Source organism: Leucopleurus acutus (assembly GCF_964270905.1).
Source record: "Leucopleurus acutus genome assembly, chromosome: 12".
Classification (NCBI taxonomy): domain Eukaryota; kingdom Metazoa; phylum Chordata; class Mammalia; order Artiodactyla; family Delphinidae; genus Leucopleurus; species Leucopleurus acutus.
The window spans coordinates 13,734,540-13,752,848 of NC_139154.1; positions in this window are offsets into that span (position 1 = coordinate 13,734,540).

Sequence of the window (18,309 nt, forward strand, 5' to 3'; positions counted from 1 at the left end):
CTATTTATGTAAATAAAACAAAGTCACAACACACATGCAAATACAGAAAAGGTCCCAGAGGTCTCATACCAACCAAGAATGGGAGGATAGGGCAAGGAGGACATTATTCTTTTCCACTACTCATTCTTATTTTGTATGAAAATTTTATAGAAATTCTGCTTATGTAATAACATTTATCAAATCCTTACATGTTAAAGTAAATTTGAGGAGTAGGAACTATCAATAAATCAGTGTCATGCTAGGGAAACGTAATCTTTCAAAGAGATACCGAAAATTGGAGGCAACTTCCCTGGCTGAGAGGGAAAGGGCAGAGTGATTGTCCTGATGCTGGACTTGGCAGTCAGACGCTTATGGTCCAGGACGGGATCGTATCTTTTGACAAGAAGCTGTTTGATGATGCAGGCTGGTTCACCACACCCATGGATGCCATCACGGTTAAAAATGCTTCATTTCTTCTTGTGGGGGAGATCCAGCCAAGGGGAAGCTTGTTTTGCCAGGGCCTTGGGAGAAGGGCTAGAAAAGGAGATGAGATGACAGAGAGGGGAAAAGAGATGAGAAAACATAAGTTGAAGAGTAAATAAATTAGCAGAAGAAACGAGAATAAAGAAGGCAAATGGGAGAAGAGAGAAGGGGAGATGGGAGGGGGAAGAAGTGAGGAAGGAGGGGAGAAGAGGAAAGAATAGCTAACATTTATTGGATGTTTACTAGGTGTCAATCATTATTCTAAGCACTGAATGTGGTTTTATTTCGTTCTCTCTAATGAGGGTGGCTGTATTATTATCTCTGTTCACTGCTGAGGAAAATGGGGCAGCAAGGCACAGAGATTTGTATAAACTTTCCCAAGGTCCCTAAGCTTGTAAGTTCTGACACAAGAATTCAAACCCAGCACCTGTCTGGTTTTTGTTGGTGGTGGTTGGTGGTTTGTTTTTTTTTTTTAATAAATTTATTTATTTATTTATTTTTGGCTGCATTGGGTCTTCATTGCTGACGAGCGGGGGCTACTCTTCGTTGTAGTGTGCAGGCTTCTCATTGCAGTGGCTTCCCTTGTTGCAGAGCACAGGTTCTAGGAGCGTGGGCTCAGTAGTTGTAGCTCGCAGGGTCTAGAGTGCAGGCTCAGTAGTTGTGGCACACGGACTTAGTTGCTCCGCGGCACGTGGGATCTTCCCAGACCGGGGCTTGAACCCGTGTCCCCTGCATTGGCAGGTGGATTCTTAACGGCTGTGCCACCACGGAAGCCCTGCTGTTGTTGTTGTTTGTTTGTTTGTTTTTCCCATGAAGTGGAAGATTTATTATTGTTAGATGTCAGTATTCCCAAAGCAATTTACAGATTCAAAACCATCCCTATCAAAATCCCAATGGAATTTTTAAATATATATTTTCCTACCCAATCTCGTTTTTGTTTGTTTTTTAATTTTTATTTTATATTGGAGTATAGTTGATTTACAATGTTGTGATAGTTTCAGGTGTACAAAAAAGTGATTCAGTTATACATATACATGTATCTATTCTTTTTCAAATTCTTTTCCCATATAAGTTATTACAGAGTGTTGAGTAGAGTTCCCTAGAGTGTCTGTTCTAATCTCTAGAATTTTAAGGAAAAGAAGAGCGCTGGTGACAGGGCGGAAGGAAGCAAAGAAGGAAAGGGAAAAAGAAAGGAAAATGGAAAAAAAATAAAAACTCAGTTTGACGGTGACTACTACTTTAATTTCTGAACCATGTAGGCAGGGAGGATAAACATACACAAAAGCTTCTGAATAGTTGATATTTGGGATTTTTTTTTTTTAATACATAAAGCTCAAAAAAAGGCAAAACCAAACTATAGTGTTTAGGGATGTCTACTCAGGTAGTGAAACTATAAAGAAAGCAAGGAAATAATTAGCATAATAGTCATGGGTGTGGTTACCTTTAGGGATAAAGGAAAAAGTTGCCATCGGGATGGGGCAAGATGGGTCTTCTGGAAAAGTTCTATTTTTTTGCCTGAGTGCTAATTACAAGTATTCCCTTTTTCATAATACCTTAAGCTGTATATTTATGTTTTATGCATTTTTCTGTATCTTTGTATTTGTTTCACAATACAAAAAAGGTTTTAAAAAATATCTTGTGAGGCTGGTGGTGGGATGAATTGGGAGATTGGGATTGACATATATACACTAATATGTATAAAACGGATAACTAATAAGAGCCTGCTGTATAAAAAAATAAATAAAATAAAATTCAAAACTTCAAAAAATATAAAATAAAATATACTTAAAAATATATATCTTGGGAATGGTTTTAGTCATAGATGCCGGGTTGAGCACTCTAAGATCCTGTCTCAGAAAAAAAAAATCAGGAATTCCCTGATGGTCCAATGGTTAGGACTCGGTGCTTTCACAGCTGTGGGCCTGGGTTCGATCCCTGGTTGGGGAACTAAGATCCCGCAGCCAAGCAAAAACAAAAACAACAACAAATAATCAACAGTGATTATATTAATAATCCGTCTAGATAGGCACAATGGGTCCTGTTCCTGTACCAATGTGAGAGATGGGGATTGACAGTGAGCATGAAGGGTGTGGGGAAGCTTCTTCCCTCAGACCAGTGACAGGCAGTGGTGCCCAAGGCTGAGGAGTTTCACATTTGGACACTGGAGAGTCAATCCCTATTGCTGTGGCCCCTGAACTTCTCCTTCTAGAAACCTGGGTCCTGGAGGAATTTCAGTCTGGTTCTCCCATCATGGGTTCCCCATCCCATCCTTCCTTGCCCGCTCCGTCCCAGTCCCTTCTCAGTCTAGCTTTTCTGAATTTCTTTTATTAAGCTGACAGAAGCCATAATGGGACCCACTGACAAGAGCTGGACTGTGCTTTTCTCTCTCACTTTTCTTTTTCTGCAATCTACAATGAACCTTCCAAGTTCATTACTACAGATGGTCCTGGGCAGGACACAGAAGCCAGTGGCAGAAGCTTATTATCCAACCGCAGGGACAGTGAGAGCTGGCCAGCAGCCGCAGTCATTCTGAAGCAGTCATGTCCAATTAGAAGAAACATTAGGCACTTTCCTTCTTGAGCCCCATTAACAAATTAGTCCTACCACAAACTGAGAGGGACTGGATGGGACCAAATACCTTTTGACCACGGGATAATTTGATAATTTGGAGAAGAAACAGCACAGAACACTGCTGTGTGCGTGTGTGTGTGTGTGTGTGGTGTGTGTGTGTGTGTGTGTGTTTGGAGGTGGGGGACCGGTTAGGGAGAAAGATTTGATCCTATGTGACTGTCCTACCCAAAAATGAAACTTTTCTAATACTGAGCAACAACTATTACTGGGTTAAAATGGTCAGGAAATTGGGAAGAATGGCAGTCTTTTGAGGGGTCAGTATTTCACCCCTGGTTGACTTGCTGGGTTGGAGCAACTCTTTCACATGCCTTCAACCAGGGCATTGCATCCTCATGCATTTTTGCAAGTTTTAGTCCCAGGAAGTTCATGGGAAAAGGGCTGGGGAAACCTGTGACTCATGTATCTGCTGCGGTAAAATAACCCGAACTCACTCTTTTAAGGCTATGTTAAGTTTTCAAAATATTGGTTATAAATGGTTTGCTCAGAGAAGAGTACTAATTAGACCTCTGAGATTTTTAAGAGTGTGAATCACAAATGTCTGTTGCTAAGGAAACAATTACATCCAAATTACCATTGCAAATTCAAATAGCCATTTTAGGTTCATTTACAAGAGAGCACAAGATTGGAACAAGATCTCTCAAAAGGAGAGCAGGAAAGGAAAATGAGGTAAGATGAAAATTGCCACGGGTGAGAAAACTACTCCTGCTTTTGATCTAGAGCTGAAGAACTAAGAAATCTAGGAGCAGAGGACCACAGAGAAGACTCAGACTCTCTTTCCATGATAGTTTATTAACCCTGGAATTTTCCATCAGAAAGAGTCTTAGAGATTTTCTGCCAGCTCCCATTCAATGGAGGAGTGTTCTTTTAATTCATGGTAGATCCTATAGTTATAAAGAAAAATGTGAGAATCTTATGAACAACTTTGTGCCAATACAATAAAAAAAAAAAAAAACCTGGATGAAATGGATAAATTCCTTCAAAAACGTAAACTTAACAAAACTGACTCAAGGAGAAATTTTTAAAAAGTAAAATAGCTCCATATCTCTTACATATGCTGAATTTATCATTAAAACCCACAAAGAAATCTCCAGACCCAGATGACTTCAACTGGTGAATTCTATCACACTTTTAAGAGAGAATGAATACCAACTGCACACAAACTCTTTCCAAAAAATAAAAAAGGAAGAAACACTTCTCAGTTTGTTTTATGAGCCCAATGTTATTATGGTACTAAAACCTGAATAGATGCACAAAAAGCATTTGACAAAATTCAACACATTTTCACAATCAAAGCAAGCTAAGAGAAGAGAACTTCCTCAACCTAATTAAAGGAACTACAAAAACTTACAGCTAATATCATAGTTAATAGTGAAATATTAAAGAATTTCTCACTAAGTCTGAGAACAGGCAAAGATGTCAGCTCTTACAAGTTTTGCTCAAAATTGAGGCACCAAAAAAAGAAAAAGAAAGAAAATCCAGAGGGGTTGGACAAGAAAATTGAAACTGCCAATATTTGCAGACAACTTGATTGTATATATAGAAAACCTTATGGGCTTCTATAGAATAACTACCACATCTTATAAGTGAATTCAGCAAGATTGTAAAATACAAGGTCCATATACAAAAATTAATGGAATTTCTATATATTAGCAACAAATAAATGAAAATCAATTTTTAAAAAATGTACCACTTACAATAACATCAAACAAATCACCTATCTAGGATGAAATTTAGCCAAGTATGTATAAGACTTCTACACTGAAAACAACAAAACATTGCTAAATTAAAGACCTGAAAAGTGGAGAGGTATGTTATGTTTTTGGATTGGATGCCTCTAATGTTAATATTTCCATTCTTCCAATAAAACTGAACAGAGTCCAGAAATGAACCCACTTGTATATGATCAATTAATTTTCAACCAAAAGGCCAAGTCAACTCAATGGAGAAAGGAAAGCCATTTTAACAAACGGTGCTGAAACAACAATAGATTTTAAGCAAAAAAATGAACCTCAACCCCATACATAAAAGTAATTTGAGATAGATCACAGACCAACATAAAAGCCAAAACTGCAAAACTTTCAGGGGAAAAAGAAAAAAAAAAAGCAATGTTAGCTTTTGCAAAGAATTCTTGGAAAGAAAGCAAAAAATGTTAATCACTAAAGGAGAAAGAAAGAAATTTGATTTTATCAATACCTCTACTCTTCAACAATAAAGAAAAAGCAAGCCACAGACTGGGAGAAAGTATTCACAATGCATGTATGTGATAAATTTCTTGAATACCAATATAAGAAGGATTCACACAACTCAGTAATAAGAAAATCAACCCCATTTTTTTAAATGGTCAAAATCTAGAGCAGGAATTTCACCAAAGGAAATATTCAAATGGCTAAGGAGTACATGAAATTATATTCAACGTCATGAGTTATCAAGGAAACACATATGAAAAACATGATAGTGAAATTTTAAAAGGCTGATAAATACAAGACTTGACAAGGAGGTGGAACAATCAGAATCTCAAACAGGACTTTCCTGGTGGCGCAGTGGTTAAGAATCTGCCTGCCAATGCAGGGGACATGGGTTCAATCCCTGGTCCGGGAAGATCCCACCTGTCATGGAGCAACTAAGCCTGTGCGCCACAACTACTGAACCTGTGCTCTAGAACCCACGAGCCACAACTACTGAGCCTGCGTGCTACAACTACTGAAGCCCGTGCGCCTAGAGCCCGTGCTCTGCAACAAGAGAAGCCACTGCAATGAGAAGCCCACGCACCACAACAAAGAGTAGCCCCGCTCACCACAACTAGAGAAAGCCCATGCACAGCAACGAAGACCCAACACAGCCATAAATAAATAAATAAATAAATGTATTTTTTAAAAAAAAGAATCTCATACAAAGATGATAGGAGGGTAAAGTGTACAACACCCTTTGAAAACCAGATTGTGACTTTCTTACAAAAAGCATAATTTCATCTCTCTTAGATCCGGCAATTTCTACTTCTAGGTAGAAACGTATCCACAAAATGACGGTCACAGAAATGTTCATAGTTGCTTTATTCATAAGAGTCCCAAACTAGAAACAATCAAATGTCCATCAGCAGGTGAACAGATAAACAAACTGAGATATATCTACACGATGAAATATGACTACAGTGGAAAACAATGAACCGTTGATAACAGGCAATGACATGGATGAATCTCTCACAATCATGCTGAGTGAAAAAAGTCAGACAAAAGGAGTCCATACTATATATATATCCCTTTCATAGGAAGTTCTAAACTAGGCAAATCTGCTACGTGGTGCTGGAAAGCAGGTCAAGTTTAGCAGGGGTGACAGTGACTGCAAAGGGGCTTGGGCCTTCACGGGGGATTCTTGGCTACATATGAACTCAGTCTTGATGGGAGCCTTTCAGCTGGTGTGACGGGCCAAGGGAAAGATACCTGTGGGGAGGCAACAGGAAAACAAAGTCTGTTTAGCAGCCTCCACATTGGTTATTTCCATTTTTAAGAACTTCAAGTTTTCTTTCCTTCCTCCCTCCCTTTTCTCTTTTCTTCCCTCTCCATCTCTCTTTCTATTTTCATCCAACTGAAACTGTGGGAAATGCTCGTATCCTCCTTAGCCGAAACCTGTTCAAAATTTTTTCATCTGATTTCAGAGAGGCATCTGTTGATCCCTCCATTGTCTGTGATGGAGCAAAAATTGCAGACCCGTAATTATCTCTTCTCCTGGCAGGCCTTAAGATGAAACAGACAGGAAGACCTGAGCGGATTCTTCTCAGATGCCACCTCTTAGCACTGGGCTTTGCGAGCCTGTTATTTGGGGCACTGCAGAAGGCAAGGCCCTATCCCGCCGAGGATCAATGGGAAAATAAGCAGTTGCTGGTGAACAGACTGTGGGCTTCTACAGTTGCTAGGCCTCCTTGGTAATGGCTATTTATCCCCACTTAATTGCTACCTGGGCTCCCCTCATTCTGTGCTGGTTAGCACTTCCCACCACTGCCATCCGGGCAAAGCCAGGGCAGCCTGCAGAAGGGCAGCTGCCTGCCCGACACTCCTTCAGAGGCCAAGGGATGCCCATGGTGACCTCGGCCAGGTTGATAGCGATGCCACCTATCCTGACTCTCTCCCCAGTGGTGTCACCTGATCTCCAATGCCTGGCGACAGCTGAGCTGGCTCAGCCTTGGGATCTGCTCTGTTGCCAGCTAAGTGTCCAAGGGTTTGTGGGGAGGTCTGAGGGGCAGGTAGTTCTCTTTGACAGCAAACTAAAAAGAGAAGCCCGTGTTCTCCAAGAGTGGAAGAGCCCAGAGAACCTTGGAGAAAAGGAACCTCAAGCCCATCTACATCTGGACTTGTTGTATGATAGGATAAATGGAGACCGCTTAAAAAAAAAGAAGAAAAGCGGGCTTCCCTGGTGGCGCAGTGGTTGAGAGTCCGCCCGCGGATGCAGGGGACACGGGTTCGTGCCCCGGTCCGGGAAGATCCCACAATGCCGCGGAGCGGCTGGGCCCGTGAGCCATGGCCACTGGGCCTGCGCGTCCGGAGCCCGTTCTCCGCAACGGGAGAGGCCGCAACAGTGAGAGGCCCGCGTACCGCAAAAAAAAAAAAAAAAGCAAAGAAAAGCGAAAAAGAAACACATTAGCATAAATGCAAAAATCCAACCAAAGTTTTATAATCCAAACCGAGTGTTATATAATAAGCACATCATATCATGAATAAATCTGACAAATGTAAACTAGTGCGAACTTGGAAAATCAAATACTGTAATTCATAATTTAACCCAATTTTTTAAAAAAGCTTAAAAAAAGGTCTTTGTTCACTTATAGAGCTACTCCTGGGAGAACTACATAATCATATAACTTGCCATATTGGGAATGGGAATCACTTTGATTTGGCCAGGTTAGGCAAACAAGTTTTGGTTTTGTTCCCATTCAGATTGAGTGCCCGCTCTGCCTGAAGTCCAGTGTTGGGGCAGATTGTGAGATCCTCTGTGGGTTCGGTGGGAAGGAGGGTCAGGGTCTATCTGTAAAGTGTGCTCAGGCACTAGGGTGGCAGGTAATGGCGCTCAAGCCCTGTATCTGCTCACCCTGGTAAGACCACCTGCTCTGGAGAGCATAAAACTCTTTTCCAACGTCTTCTTGGGAAGGAATCACCTTGTTAGCCCAGTTCTGCCCACCAGAAAGTGGAGGCCAAACAACAGACTCCAAACCCTCACTGGTTCAGCTGTTGTCTGGTATTTCTGAGTAGATTTGGCCCATCCCAGGAGTCAATGGGAACTCTATCACAGAGCCATGTACCCAAACTCCTGAAAAAAAGTTTTACCCCTTTGGGTAGAGTCCACTGTGGAAGTTTTAGCTCTTAGATAAAAAAGAAAACATAGGTATAAACCTTTATGACCTTGAATTAGGCGGTGATTTCTTTGATATGATACCAAAAGCACAAGCAACAAAAGAAAAAAAACAGATAAATTAGACTTTATCAAAATTAAAAACTTTTGTGTTTCAAAGGACACCACGAAGAAAAGATGACACACAAAATGGAAGAAAATATTTGCACATTGTATATCTGATAATGGATTAGTATCCAAAATATATAAAGAACAATTACAGGTCAACAATAAAAAGACACATAATGTAATTTTAAAAGATTTGAATGACATCTCTCCAAAGAAAAGATACAAATAGCCTATAAGCATATGAAAAGATGCTCAACATTATTAGTCATTAGGGAAATGTAACTTGAAACCACAATGCAATACCACTTCACATTTACTAGGATGACTATAATCAAATAAATTGATGGAAAACAACATGTGTTAACAAGGATGTGGAAAAATTGGAACCCTTGTCCGTTGCTGGTGGGAATGTAAAATGGTGCAGTCACTTTGAAAAAATCTGACAGTTTCTCAAAAAATTAAATGTAGAATTACTATGTGATCAGCAATTCCACTTCTAGATACATACCCAAGAGAACTGAAAATGTATGTCCAAACAAAAACTTGGACATGAATATTCATAACCACATTATAATAACCAAAAGTAGAAACAACGCAAATGTCCATCAATTGATGAATGGATAAACAAAATGTAATATATCCAAATAATGGAATATATGTAGCCATAAAAAGAATTTGGTACTGATACATGCTACAACATGGATGAACCTTAAAAACATGCTAAGTGAAAGAAGTCAGACACAAAAGACCCCATATTATATGACTCCATTTACATGAAATGTCCAGAATAGGCAAATCTATAGAAATAAAAAGTAGGTTAGTGGTTGCCAGGGGCTGAAGAGAGGAGAGAATGGTGAGTGGCTACTAATGGGTATAGGGCTTATTTTTGGGGTGATGAAAATATTCTGGAATTAGATAGTGGTGACGGTTGCACAACCCTGTGACTATACTAAAAGCCACTGAGTTGTACAACTTTAAAAGAGTGAATTTTATGGCTTGTGCATTTTATATATCAACTTTTTTAAAGACTAAGGCATAGTCCTCACTCTCAAATAGCTGACAATCTTCAGTATTCAAACATACTTGTTCAACACCATGTAATTATCAATATTGAATGTTTTTATCTTCTGAGGTAGCCACCAATCATATTATTCTTGATGAATTAACCAAATCATGACCTAAACAATAAAAATATAAATCAGTCTAGAAAATACATTGCATTAATTATTCAAATTTTACTTAGTAAGAGTGGAGCATTTTGCAATGACGCGAAGATTGTTTCTAAAAAACAAAGAAAATAATAGTCATATCAGTGGACCTGAAGACGCCTCCATTGGATGGTGTTGGAAGTGACTCTAGACTCAAAAATAACAAGAAAGGCTGTTGTGTTTTTATTTGTTCATTCATTCCTCAAAACTCTACTGGATATTATTATCTTCTGGGCCCTGGCGGGAGAGACTACAGGTTTCCTCAAGGAGCTCAGTGTCTAAGGAAAGAGGCAAACCCCCTGCACTACGAGGGTCATCACAGAGCTATGTCTAGCCCAGCTGTGGCCCATCCCAGTGGGCAATGATTTTGCACACAGGTATATTTAAGGGGCCCAGGATCAGGTCAACATTTGACTGCACTTCCTCTCTCACCTCCAGCATTTTCTCCAAGCATATGTTATTACCCAAAATCAGCAATGGGCGGCACAATCTTGACCTCTACAATGTATTGAAATTTTTTTAATGAATTGCCAACATAGAAAAATCAAGAGGTCTTAAATAAAAATCAAAATGTCTAGCTTCTTTTAAAAATCTGGCCCCGTGTGCTGGCCCCGTGTGCTGGCCCCGTGTGCTGGCCCCGTGTGCTGGCCCCGTGTGCTGGCCTGTAACTCTCAGGTGGGCTGGAACAGTACCTGCTCTCACTCTCCAGGCACAGAAATGAGCAAGGACCCCTATCATTGGCAAGGACTGATGAGCTGGGTGATGGGCTCAAGGGCTTCACTATACTATTCTATTTTGTGTTTTTAATGTCCATAATAAAGAGTTAAAAGCCAACAAAAAACTGGAGATATGCATTCTCCTATTGGCCACAGCCCCCAATCTGCTCTACTGTCACTGAGGCAGGATGTTAGTTACTATTCACTGGGCTTGCAGTACTCTTTTTCTTAGTAGTATTAAAAGGCAACTGAACTGTTCTTCATACCTCACTTGTTTGCCTCATCTTCCACATCTGTGCAAGACCTCTGCTGTCATGCGAGTACAGTCTCCAAAAGAAGCCTTATGCAGAGGGCACAGCCTGGCAGCCAATGGCCAAATTGGACCACAGATGCGTTTTTGTTTGGCCCAAAGAATGTTTTCCTTAATAAGAGTTCAATGTCATAGATGGGCATGACTTTCCAATTCTCCCCAGTCCTCACCTCCCATTACATTATTATTATCTGGTCCAATAAAACTTTATGTTCCTTACCTTGCCCCTGTAGGCATCTGAGTTTCAGAATCTAAGACAGGAGGAACAGTGGTTGTATTCAGTATTTATGCTGGCATGTAGGTTTGCACTGGTAATCTTCGAGGGTCTTGAAATCCTGTCTGCCCACTGATCCCTTCCTATTGTGAAGATGACCATATCTTCCATTTAGCGGTTTTGTGAAAGTCTTGTATTTTGGAAGTTTAAGATAGCTCTTGGGAATTCCCTGGAGGTCCAGTGGTTAGGACTCAACGCTTCCACTGCTGGGGGCACAGGGTTCAGTCCCTGGTTGGGGAACCAAGATCCTGCAAGCCACGTCGTGCAGCCAAAAAAGAAAAAGAAAAAAAAGCTCTTTATCTTTCCTAACGGTTTATTAAATGATTAATTCTGTGTTATGCCTAATATTGTCATTAACGTCATCTCCACTGGGATTATGTCTAATCGCTATTAAATGTTCCATAGAAGAGCCTAACTCATTTTGTGACCAAATATGGTTTATATTCAAGGAAATGCAGATAGTATATGATCTAAAAAATTTACAAGCTTCCTAATAGAAAAAAAAATGTAACCCAAAATAGGTTTAAGAAATTATCATACCTCTATCAAGTTCATTACAAAAATTAAAAGGGTAACGTTCTGTGAGTATGAGAAAACAGGTACATTTCTGTATTACTCGGTAGCTGCAAATTGGTTGGGCAAGTAACTTGCAAATGTTACAAGAGCTGTGGTCAAATAATTCTATTTGGAAAATACATTTCGAAGGAAATAACTAACAATGAAAGGTACAAAGTTAGTCTTACTAGTGCCATTTATGAGAGAAAAAGGTAAATAAACCTCAGTGACAAAAATAAGCAATAAACGAAGACAACACTTGTTTATTAACAAGATAGCAAGCTATAAAGTCTTCAGATGACAATTATGCAGTTATGGTCCATATAAATGCAGTGAGCGTGTGCACAGGAGATAGGGAAAAACACAGTGAAGCAGAATACATACACACTGATTTCATATGAATAAAAATATTATGTTAAATCCTTGAAAAAGATCAGAAGGGAACATACAGAGGTGCAAAGGGTTTTGGTTTGAAGTTCCTATGTGGTACAAGTGAACAATTTTAAAGTGAGGATGGAATTGGGTTAGTGAAGTCGATGAAGAGGATGTAACATGTCTGATAGTGTTTTCATGGTACAAATGTAAGATGAGGGGAAAATAAGACAGACTGCGTATGGGGGAAAGAACCCATAAGCATGAAGTTGTGCAGAAGAATTTGAGGGAAAACGCTATTACTGAAACACCTAGAAGCTGACAATCCCTAGGGACTTCCCTGGCGGTCCAGTCGTTAGGACTCTGAGGTTTCACTGTAGGGGTCATGGTTTCGGCCCCTGGTGGGGGAACTAAGATTCCGTGTGACAAGGCCAAAAAACAACAACAAAAGAGAAGCTGACAGTCCCTGGTCTTTATACAGACGAGACATGGGCTTCACTAGTGGGTTGAATTTCTTAAGGTCTATTTGGAGAACTGATCAAAAGCCAGAAGGTGGTCCTGAATCTCACCCAGGGAGTGGGTGGTGTGTTGATTCAGGCTCGACTTGGTAAAGCTGCCCCTTCCTAGGGCTGGATGGAGAAAGGCTTGATCGTTGCTGTGACATTTTGGATGGTGGATTACTCAGCCTTTGTCAAGCACGGGGTTGCAGCGCTGGGGCATCCCTGGGAATGCCAGCTCTGTAAACACCAGGACAACTTTTCTGGTCAAGACAACCCAACCGATACTAAATCTTGACAGTTAATGTCTTTCTGGTACGGCATACCATACCATATGGTGGTAAGAATTAGTAGGTTCCAGAGTTCCCCAACCATTGATGACAGACACATGACACTAATGCTTACTACTGCTTTTTCACTCTGAAATAAATTAGCACTACCATCTCAATGAATGAATTGAGCAGAGGTAACTCATTATGAACAAAGAAGAAGAAAGGGTTTAGAGGCAGAAGAAAGAAATAAAAGATGCATTTTATAATTTAGCCATTAATAAATCTTTTTAAACAAATAAGTGCTACTAGTAAATATTTGATCATTTTCCCAGGATAGAAAATAGCATGGAGGGGACTTCCCTGGCGGTCCAGTGGTTGGGACTTTGCTTTCCAATGCAGGGGGTGCAGGTTCGATACCTGGTCAGGGAGATAAGATCCCACACGCCTTGCAGCCAAAAAACCAAAACATAAAACAGAAGCAATATTGTAACAAATTCAATAAAGACTTTAAAAATGGTCTACATTAATCAATCAATCAATAGAAAATAGCCATGGAGATCTGCTCTCAAGAATATCCTGGGAATTCTCTGGTGGTCCACTGGTTAGCACTTGGAGATTTCTCTGCCAGGACTCGGGGTTCAATCCGTGGTTGGAGAGCTAAGATCCCACAAGCTGCGTGACCCAGTCAAAAAAAAAAAAGAATACTCTCATTGAAACATGATAAGCAGTTCCATTTCTCTTTTGGAGCAATGCAAAGCAGATATATACCCTATCTATACATCATCTCCCTTAAATGTCAGCATGATCTCAGCACAAACTCTTCCTATTACTATAACTATTACTATTCCCATTTTAAAGGAGAGAAAACTGTAGCTTAGAAAAGGTTAGTAACTTACCCAATGTCACAGCTGTTAGTGGGAGATCCCCCAGATTTTGAACCCGGCCCTGTCTGACTTAAAGCACTTAAACATTTCCCTCTCTTGCTTTTCATATATGCACTAGTAGTCTCTGTTATAAGTGCTGATGGCACAGACACAAGGGAACAGTGAATTCTACCATGGCAGGTGAATGCCAAAGAGAGGTCTCAGGAAACCACAGAGAAGTGACATTGGAAATGGGCCCTGAAAGGTAGGTTGTAGTGTGTCAGGAAGACCAGAGAAAGGGTGATTTAAATAGAGGGAAGAGCCTGGGCAAAGTCATGGGAATAGCACACCCTGGCATGGAAAACAACTACAAACTCTCTCTGACTGTTCTATAATTATTTCTATATGTATGCCTTCTCAGGCCAACCCAACTGTAAGCACACTTCTTGGAAACAGTGAATGGTGCCCCAATAATTTGTGCAGTGCTTAACCTACACAACTGTTCCTGCCTATCCTGATTAATTTGGGTATTATATGTGGAGGTTATAAAGTTCTGCTGATGCTCTTGCTGTAGGAGTTCTCTGATCTCTCTGCTCTTAAGAAATATAAGGGGGTTTCCCTGGTGGCGCAGTGGTTGAGAGTCCGCCTGACGACGCAGGGGATGCGGGTTCGTGCCCCGGTCCGGGAAGATCCCACATGCCGCGGAGCGGCTGGGCCTGTGAGCCGTGGCCGCTGAGCCAGCGCGTCCGGAGCCTGTGCTCCGCAACGGGAGAGGCCACAACAGCGAGAGGCCCGCGTACCGCAAAAAACAAAAACAAAAAACAAATATAAGGAAACATCTCACTTTTCAGAACAACCTGAAGCTGTCCCACCACCTTTTATAAGTAGACGGCTGTTGATTATTTAATTTATTATGTAATTCATTTAACAAACATTATTTAAGTAAAAATGATGGGCCAGGGTTTGTGCCCAAGCAATGGAAAGAATCAAACAAACAACAACAAGAAAATAAGACATGAACTTGTCCTCATGGGACTTAGAAAATTAAAGTAAAAAGGATCAAATATCTCTCTCCTTTATATTCTATTTGAAATAATGCACAAACATCCCATAGCCTTTTTTAACTTCTCACTTCAGTCAGTATCTATTCTCTCCTCTCTTTTATCTACAAAATAAGGGTAGAGATGTGAATAATCTACATCTCATTAGCAATGAGCTTCTTAACCACAAAACAAAGCAGGGAATGGGGGCAGTTCATGATCAAATAAACTTGGAAAATGAGTCAAGTCACACTGCACATTGGAGATCCACATTCACACATTAAAAGGTCTGAAGAAGAGTTTTTCACCTTTGGCTGGCTAGTCCAGGATTTCCAAAGCATATCAGCCCATGAAGCCATTTTTTTCATAGATATTCTAACACTAACTTTAGGAAATAGTTCTCAGAGTGCAAGCAAGTCATAGACATACTACCTTGGAACCACCTGGGGGTACGTTATCAAAATCTTGCAGAGAGACTTCCAAGAGTTTAAGTTAACATTTTAGATCATTAATGTTTTACAGGCAGTAGTGAGTTAATGGCCAGTGGGACTGGTGGCCACCAAGATTGGTGTCCAGCAAGAAATGAGCAGGGTTGGGCTTCCCTGGTGGCGCAGTGGTTGAGAGTCTGCCTGCCGATGCAGGGGACACGGGTTCGTGCCCCGGTCCGGGAAGATCCCACATGCTGCAGAGCGGCTGGGCCCGTGAGCCATGGCCGCTGAGCCTGCGCGTCCGGAGCCTGTGCTCCGCGACGGGAGAGGCCACAGCAGTGAGAGGCCCGCGTACCACAAAAAAAAAAAAAAAAAAAAAAAAGAAATGAGCAGGGTTGAGTGTGGGCAGAACCCCTAAGAAACTTTGGACTGGTGACAGTGGGGCTGACTAAAGAGTCAAGCACCTAAATCCTGGTCTTCGTGTCCTCTTGGATTCATGTGTGATCTTGGGGAAGCCACCTTCCTCCTAGGGCCGTCTAGGAAGGTCTTGGGGTTTGGATTGTGGAAATGTATGATCAGAGGTCATGACTGACATGGAGGATGTAGGGAGTAGGGATGCTAGAGGTTTTCAGGTGTGGGAAGTTCCTCACCTTGCAGAACTGCACTGCCTGTTGCTTGATTTTCTGATGTTCCTCTGGACATTAATGCAGGAGGTGAAAAACCTGCTACCAATGATCAGAGCCTAGAACCGAATCCTTAGCTGCACATAAATGGTTTAATATGCACTGAAATTTCCAGGAATGCAACTGCATTAGGAACCAAGAGAAGATTGTACTTTATGTATTCAGAACTTTACCACAATTTTGGGAAATCTCATTACTCATGATAAGAGTACTCGGGTTTTTGTTAAATTGCCAATGTTACAGGCCTGTATCGGTCTTCACTGGTAGCTGTCACATTCCTGTTGACTCGAAGTATGGATTCATGCATCTGATACTTCTTGATGTCATCTAGAGCAATGCATTTCAAGACAGTGTGCTACCAGATAAAGAACTTGCACCAGGGACTTCCCTGGTGGTACACTGGTTAAAAATCTGCCTGCCAATGCAGGGGACACGGGTTCGATCCCTGGTCAGGGAAGATCCCACATGCCGCAGAGCAACTAAGCCCGTGCACCACAACTACTGAGCCCGTGTGCCACAACTACTGAAGCCCATGCCCTAGAGCCCGTGCTCCGCAACAAGAGAAGCCACTGCAATGAGAAGCCCATGCACCGCAACAAGGAGTAACCCCAGCTCACTGCAACTAGAGAAAAGCCCACGCAGCAGCAATGAAGACCCAACGCAGCCAAAAATAAATACATAAATTAATTAAAACAAACAAACAAACAAAAAACTTGCACCAGAATGTAGATCAACATCTTGTTTTCTTCATCAAGAAAGTCTTGCTATGAAAAAAATGTCCACTAAACTAAATAGTGTGTTTCAATATGGTTGATTTTCATTTCTGGTATAAGCTCTTTCCGTCATTGCAGAGAAATAACAGTTTATGTTTACGGCATATGATCTTTTTATAGTCATATCTGGAAGTAGGCTTTATTATCAATGGCTTTCATTTCAGGAAAGGAAAGGGAACATCATAAATATTGGTGATAAAAAACGAAAATTGGGCCCAACACATTGGATTATCACTGCGTCGAATGCTTGCCAAGAGGGGACGAGCTTTAGTTTGTCCGTGGCATCAGTGGCTGCCTTACCCAGTTCTCCGATGAGACAGTCTTGCATAAAATGAATGCTTGTCCACTGCCATCTGGGGACACCTCTTTCCACCAGAACACAGTCCCTAAGCCCGACCTACGTAGAAAGTCTGAAGCACCCCACGAATGATCTCTGAGGTCTTCTTCAGACTTTTTTTTTTTTTCAGCTAATTCTGTATCTTTCGAGCTTTGCCACTTTGTGCCTTGACTCATCTCTATGGCTGCCCAAGTCACAGAAAGAATTGATGCTGCTCTATTAAGGGAGCAATTCGAAGTCTTCTTCCCTGCAAATTAAGGACAATTACCTCCTGTGCTGCTCTGTCCCCTAAGTGTGTACTAGATCAGCGGCCCCCAACATTTTTGGCACCAGGGACCGGTTTCTTGGAAGACAATTTTTCCACGGAAGGTGGCGGGGGATGGAGAGTAAAATTTCTTTGCTGCAGACAGTCAACACGATTCGGTCCAGCAGGGGTTAAAGCTGGCTTCTTGTCGCTGCTGGGGAGCAGCCAGGCGGATGGGGCTCCGCCTGTAATGGGCGCAGATGCCGCCATGCATTGTTGATTACAGTCTCCCACACCAAGGAAGCTTTGACTAGGTTTGACATAATCAGCTCAGAGCCTCTGCCTGCACTCTTTTACAAACAGGCCATTTTCACATCTTTTTCATGGAATCCGACAAGCGGAAAAATAATTAATGTTACCTCAGCCCAACAATGACCCTGGCTCTGATTCAAAAAGAAGGCATGTTGCATAAACTGCTCTTTAATTGAGGTTTGGGGGCAGACCCCACATACTCCTGTATCGGTTCTGCCTCCCTGGCCAAGGCTGATTAAGGCTTTCCTAAGACTGAGGACCCTTGGTCACTGAGTACTACTCAGTTTCAGGTTCAAAGAGTTTCCGTGAAAGAATTCTGTTCATGGTATTTAGCAAGCACAGACCAGTTTCATCTGTCGGAGAATTCCAGATGGTACTGTTGGTTGTTCCCATTTTATTGATGAAGACAAAGTGACTTGCTCTTTGCAGAAGACACAAAACTAGAACCCACAATTATTTTCCAATATTTTTTCTTTCTTTTGAGAAAGAAAATACAAATGTATTTTATTATAGACGTCTACATAGTCATGTACACAATTGTTGAGAATGGTGCAGCCATTCAAGTGGCAAAATGGTACAGCCCCTTTGGAAAATCACTGGCAGTTCCTCAAATGGTTAAATACAGAGTTACCTTTTGACTCGGCAATTCCACTCCTAGGAACTCTCCCAAGAAAATTGAAAACATATATCCAAACAAAAACGTGAACACGAATATTCACAGAAGCATTATTCATAATATCCAGAAAGTGGGAACAACCCAAGTGTCTCTCAATGGACAAATGGATAAACAAAAGTGATGTGTCCATACAATGGAATATTATTTGGTCATAAAAAGGAAAGAACATGAATGAATCACTATAACATTAATGAATCTTGAAAACATT